Genomic DNA, 6130 nt, shown 5'->3' with positions numbered 1-6130 from the left:
TTGATCAATTGAGTATTGACTCTGATAACCCACAAATGACTGAGACTAGGAAATCTAAGTTTCTGTTTTTTGTTGTGCTGTTAATCACAATGAAAAATAATTATTAGTGACAGAAGTAGTAATAATACCAAAAGGTAATATTTATCCCCACTTAAAAGTAGATATTATGTAAGAACACAGGATACTGAGATAGTTACCATGAGAAAAACTCTCATGTTGGTGCATATAAGCACTCTTGTTTACATTGCTGGTGGAGAAATAAATCACCCACCATTGACACCACTGAGATTACCAGATCATGTGATTTTGGCCTTGTGAATGGTAGATGTTTGGATACTGGAGATAGGGATTAGTTTGGGATATTAAGTATTTCACTTATCTGATGCATCATATGTTTCATATATTAATACTAATAATACTGAACGACAACAACAACAGTATTTTCTCATGTCCCAAGAATGAAAATATATGACTTTAGAAATATTTTCTGTGCTGAATACCACCAATTAAGTCTGTAACATTTCTCTGTCAGGTCAGGTTTTGTGTAGCATGCAATTTTATTTTTAATGACCCATATACTTACATGTCAGTTAAAACGTGATCAAAAAGACATATCTGTTCTTTTTAAAAGTAGCTTCATTTGATTTGGTTTTGCACTTTACCTCAAACATGTTTCTTTTATGAGACTAAGTGCTTCAGTAATACTTTTCCAGAATAGGAATACCCTGATGAAAATGTGTGCTATTTTCATGACTTACTGCACCAAGGTTTTCTGTAAAAAGTACGGGTGAGAGTCCAAGAAATTAACTTTCATGACATACTGCAACCCTTTACTTGGAAAAACTTAAGGTCAGAATAGTTCTCAGCATTGTGCTTTCCCAAAATGTTTTCACAGACACTTTGGAAACTTTATCATGCAGCTTCTTCAACTTCAATTGGGTCTGTTTCATATCTCTAATCTCTTAATCCTCTGGCTTAAGGACCTATAAATTTACCTTCTTTAATCTTAATATCACTGATTGAAGGGAACCTATTTTTCTAGTATTTGAATCCACTTTGCACTTTTTCCATTAGTTTAATGAAGTTTTTCCTAAGTCCAAGGTTGATGTACAAAGAGAGTATAAACATCTTCTCAGGGTCAACAAGTAAATTGTTTAAAACATTTTTGCTGCCTGGAACAAGTGAGACAACATTTTGGTCAATTCTTCTGGACATAGGGAGCTTGCTTTTCTTTGTATAGTTAAGAAGTTCACTTCCCAATCACACAGTTTCTTAGAGTATATATCTTATATATATATATATATATATATATATATATATATATATACACACACACACATATATATCATCATCATCATCATCATCATTTAACGTCTGTCTTCCATGCTGGCATAATATATATATATATATATAACAGAGACGTGTAGATTTGTGTTGCATCTAAGAAGTAAGGTGGAGAGGAGGTTCTGTTAGGTTCCTCACAGGCAAAGAACATAGGTATAAGATTTTCTGGACAGGGAACACTGACGGGGTTGGGGGTGTGGATATACTTCTTGCAGAGAAATGGGTTGATAAGGTAATCGAGATAGTCAGAGTCTGTGATAGAATACTTAAGATTAGATTAGTGCTGCAACATGGGTTAGCAACCATTATCTTAGCTGGAGCTACCTGATGAAAGACCGATTTTATGACACCCTCTTGCAGACAACCTCATCGACAAATGACAGGGACCTTCTCTTTGTGGCAGGCGACTTCAATGAGCATGCTGGACAACATGCAGGGGGCTTCCATGGCGTACATGGAGGCTATGGTTTTGGTTCCCACAATGAGGAGAGAACCAGGCTGCTGGAGTTCTGCAATGCAAATAATCTTATGGTTTGTAATACTAACTTCAGGAAACCTGCCAGTCTCCTATTCACTTACTGATCTGGTAGACAGACTAGTCAAATTGACTACATCCTTGCCAGGAAATGGGAAAGATGGCTACTTATAAATGCCAAAACCTTCCCTGGTGAAGAATGCACCCCGTAACATAGATTAGTAGTTAGCGACTTCAGGATCAGGGCTAACTGGATGCTCAGAAGACAACCAGCATGGAAAAGAAGGGGTGCAGGAAGCTTAAGGATCCTGTGAATGGACAGAGATTTAGAGACATATTACTCGAAGCTTTTGACAAAATAGATGAGGATATAGCATCGCATGATATGGAAGGCAACTGGAGTTTCCTACGGGACCTGTTGAGGGCTACTGATCAGATCTGTGGATGGTGCAAAATCCCCTCTCGACCCAAGGTAACATGGTGGTGGAACAATGTAGCTGACAGGGCCATTAGGGAAAAGAAACAGGCATGGAAGGACTGGACGAATGGTGGTAGCAGGAAATTGTATCAGACTGCCAGAAGGGAAGCTAGGAGACGGGTTTATTTAGCCGGAGGGGAAGCAGATGAGAAAAAATTTGCCAATGTTCTGCGTTGTAAGGACCAAAGACTTGAGGTGTTTTGTGTTACAAGACAGTGTGTAAGAGAGAATCGTGATGTCATAGGAGAGAAATGTGCCTGCATGGATAATGGCTCACTTGCATTTAATTAGGCTGCAAGAAGAGAGACTTGGAGACACTACTATGAAAGGTTGCTAAATGAAGAGAATGAATGGGAGAAAGAGAGTCTGCCGAATGTCGACCCAACAGAGGGATCAGCTATCTGAATTGACAGTACCCTGGTAGATAAAGCAATTAAGGGTATGAAGACAAGGAAAGCCCCCGGCCCATCAGGAATCCCCACAGAGATACTTAAAATACCTGGCAATTTGACTCTGCTGCCCTCATCTGTACCTCATATTGGACTGTCAATTCATCGAGTATTGTGCAGAGGAGGATGTCTACTTCCTTTTTGAAGACATCTACATTGTGTAGGTTTCTTATGTATGTATTTTGTGTATGTATATATATATATATATATATATATATATATATATATATATATATATATATATATATATATATATATATATATATATATATGCAGGTGTATGTTTGTGAGTACCCTTGTCTTGACATTATGTTTGTAAATGACCATCAACATCATACAGGTGATGTTCATTTCCAGTGAAAAATATGCCTGGTCATGGGGAAACTTTAACCTGACTGGAAACAAATGAAGGTTGGCAATAGCAAGGGTACCCAGCTGTAGAGAAACTGTCTCAACAAATTCCATCTGCCCATGCAAGCATGGAAATGGGACTGTTAAATGATAATGTTGTTGATGATGGGTTTCCACACAGTTTCCTCAAGATTCACTTGCAAGGTATTGATTAATCCAGGGCTATAGTAAAAGACAATTACTCAAAGTACCACTCAGTGGGACTGAACCTGAAACCACATAGTTGTGAGGTGAACTTCTATACTACACATGCCAGTGCCTAGCTATGCCTATCAATTCACACCTCATATTAACCATAGAACATACTCATTTACATTATATGAGAAGACCAAAGAAAAACCTCTTTGATTCCCAGATGCTTTCTCAATTCACATGGTTTCAACATTTTTCACATACTAAAATTTTTTAGTCATTAAAGTTTCTTCAGTCAGTTTTTTCATATCTTAATATAACACAGCAACTTCTTACTGTCTGCTTTGTATAAAGAGAGATTACCAGCTAAGTTACCAGTAAATACCTTTTACTCTATTTTCACTGGAACAACTTCAAGGCTCTTAAGCAGCAGAACTTGTCTGCTTCTTGCAACAATCTATCCTGTCATTCTCAGGCATTTTGTGCTTCCTGCTAACTATCCTGCATCTGGTGCATCTAAAATTCTTGTTTTTTCTCAACATGTTATCAATCCCAATTTATTTTTGCTGCACTTGTTGTTACTGAGTGCATAATTTTGAAATGATTCCAACCAGTTTGTAATATATGTTGAGAAAGACATCTTCCTAGTATGATATTAAAAAGTCACTGAATAAGAAATATTTTTATTTTGTAAATAATAAATGATAACTAATAATATAAATACTACAACAGTACCAGGCAAAATACAAGAAGTTTGGACAGATGTGACAGAGTGGCAAAGAATTTTTCAGTTTGATTAAAAGAAGTAAAAATCACAAAGTAACAGCCATTTGTGCTGTTTTTACTATTCAACTAACCTATTAGTTTACAGATCAACTAGTCTGCTGCTGCTGCTGCTGTTGTTGTTGGTGGTGGTGCTGCTGCTGTTCATTCCAAATTTAGCCTTGATCTTGAAGACCTATGATAAAAGACACTACAGCCATAACTGTCCCATCTTTTTGCATACTAAGGATTACATTATTCACTTTTAGAGACTATTTGTATTGGTAGGATGAACCAACAACCAGTCATTTCTGACAGATGCAAAAGAATTGCTTTTTTTATTTTATTAAAGGTAAGGACCTAAATTACTTCTTCAGTCGGTGTGGCTTATAACAGTGTTGATAATAGTGGGCTTAAGAGAGAATGGAAAGGGGACAATATTCATATGCCATTAATATCTGAATTGATAATCTGATCTTATTATATTTGATGTCATTTACTTTCAAAAGAAGATGAGTATAACAAACTTATTGTGTACAGTGCTCTGGTGCACAACAATTCATCAAAAAAAGTAACCAAAAATGCATGAACAGTACATAGAATCATCATCATCATCATCATCGTTTAACGTCCGCTTTCCATGCTAGCATGGGTTGGACGATTTGACTGAGGACTGGTGAAACCGGATGGCAACACCAGGCTCCAGTCTGATTTGGCAGAGTTTCTACAGCTGGATGCCCTTCCTAACGCCAACCACTCAGAGAGTGTAGTGGGTGCTTTTACGTGTCACCCGCACGAAAACGGCCACGCTCGAAATGGTGTCTTTTATGTGCCACCCGCACAAGCCAGTCCAGGGGCACTGGCAACGATCTCGCTCGAAAATCCTACAGGAGCCAGTCAGGCGGTACTGGCAACGGCCACGCTCAAAATGGTGCATCTCATGTGCCACCCGCACAAGAACCAGTCCAGGGGCACTGGCAACGATCTTACTTGGCTTGCCGGGTCTTCTCACGCACAGCCCATTTCCAAAGGTCTCGGTCCGTAGTCATCGCCTCGGTGAGGCCCAATGTACGAAGGTCTTGCCTCACCACCTCAGCCCAGGTCTTCCTGGGCCTACCTCTTCCACGGGTTCCCTCAACTGTTAGGGTGTGGCACTTTTTCACGCAGCTATCCTCCTCCATTCTCACCACATGTCCATACCAGCGCAATCGTCTCTCTTGCACGCCACAACTGATGCTTCTAATGTTCAGCTTTTCTCTCAAGATACTTACACTCTGACGGGTATTCACATTGACATTACACATCCAACGGAGCATACTGGCTTCATTCCTTGCGAGCTTACGTATGTCCTCAGCAGTTACAGCCCATGTTTCACTGCCATGTAGCATGGTTGTTCGTACGCATGCGTCATACAGTCTGCCTTTTACTCTGAGTGAGAGTCCCTTTGTCGCCAGCAGGGGTAAGAGCTCTCTAAACTTTGCCCAGGCTATTCTTATTCTAGCAGCTACACTTTCAGCGCACCCACCCCCACTACTAACTTGGTCGCCCAGATAGCGGAAGCTATCGACTACCTCTAGTTTTTCACCCTGGAATGAGATAGAAGTTGTTTCCTGTTTGTTTGCAGTCTTTATTGCACCTGAACATCTGCCACAAACAAAAACTAACTTGCTAGTTAACCTGCCTTTGATGTTGCTGCACCTCTTATGTGTCCATAGCTTGCACCGGGTACATCTTATAGAGTTACTACCTACTCCTTTTCTACATACTGAGCAGGGCCATCTACCTGAAGGGGTTTGTGTTTTATCTACCTTCCTACTTATTAGGATTTTGGTTTTAGCTAGGTTGACTCTAAGGCCCTTCAATTCTAGACCTTGCTTCCACACCTGAAACTTCTCCTCTAGTTCTGATAGTGACTCCGCAATTAGGGCAAGGTCATCAGCATAGAGGAGCTCCCAGGGGCAACCTGTCTTGAACTCCTCTGTGATTGCCTGGAGGACTATGGTAAATAATAGGGGGCTGAGGACGGAACCTTGGTGGACCCCTACCTCTACCCGGAATTCATTGCTGTACTCATTTCCA

Source organism: Octopus bimaculoides, chromosome 10, assembly GCF_046866305.1.
Source record: "Octopus bimaculoides isolate indiv1 chromosome 10, ASM4686630v1, whole genome shotgun sequence".
NCBI classification, from domain to species: Eukaryota; Metazoa; Mollusca; class Cephalopoda; order Octopoda; family Octopodidae; genus Octopus; species Octopus bimaculoides.
The sequence above is the reverse complement of the archived record's forward strand: the minus strand, read 5'-3'. Positions refer to the sequence as shown.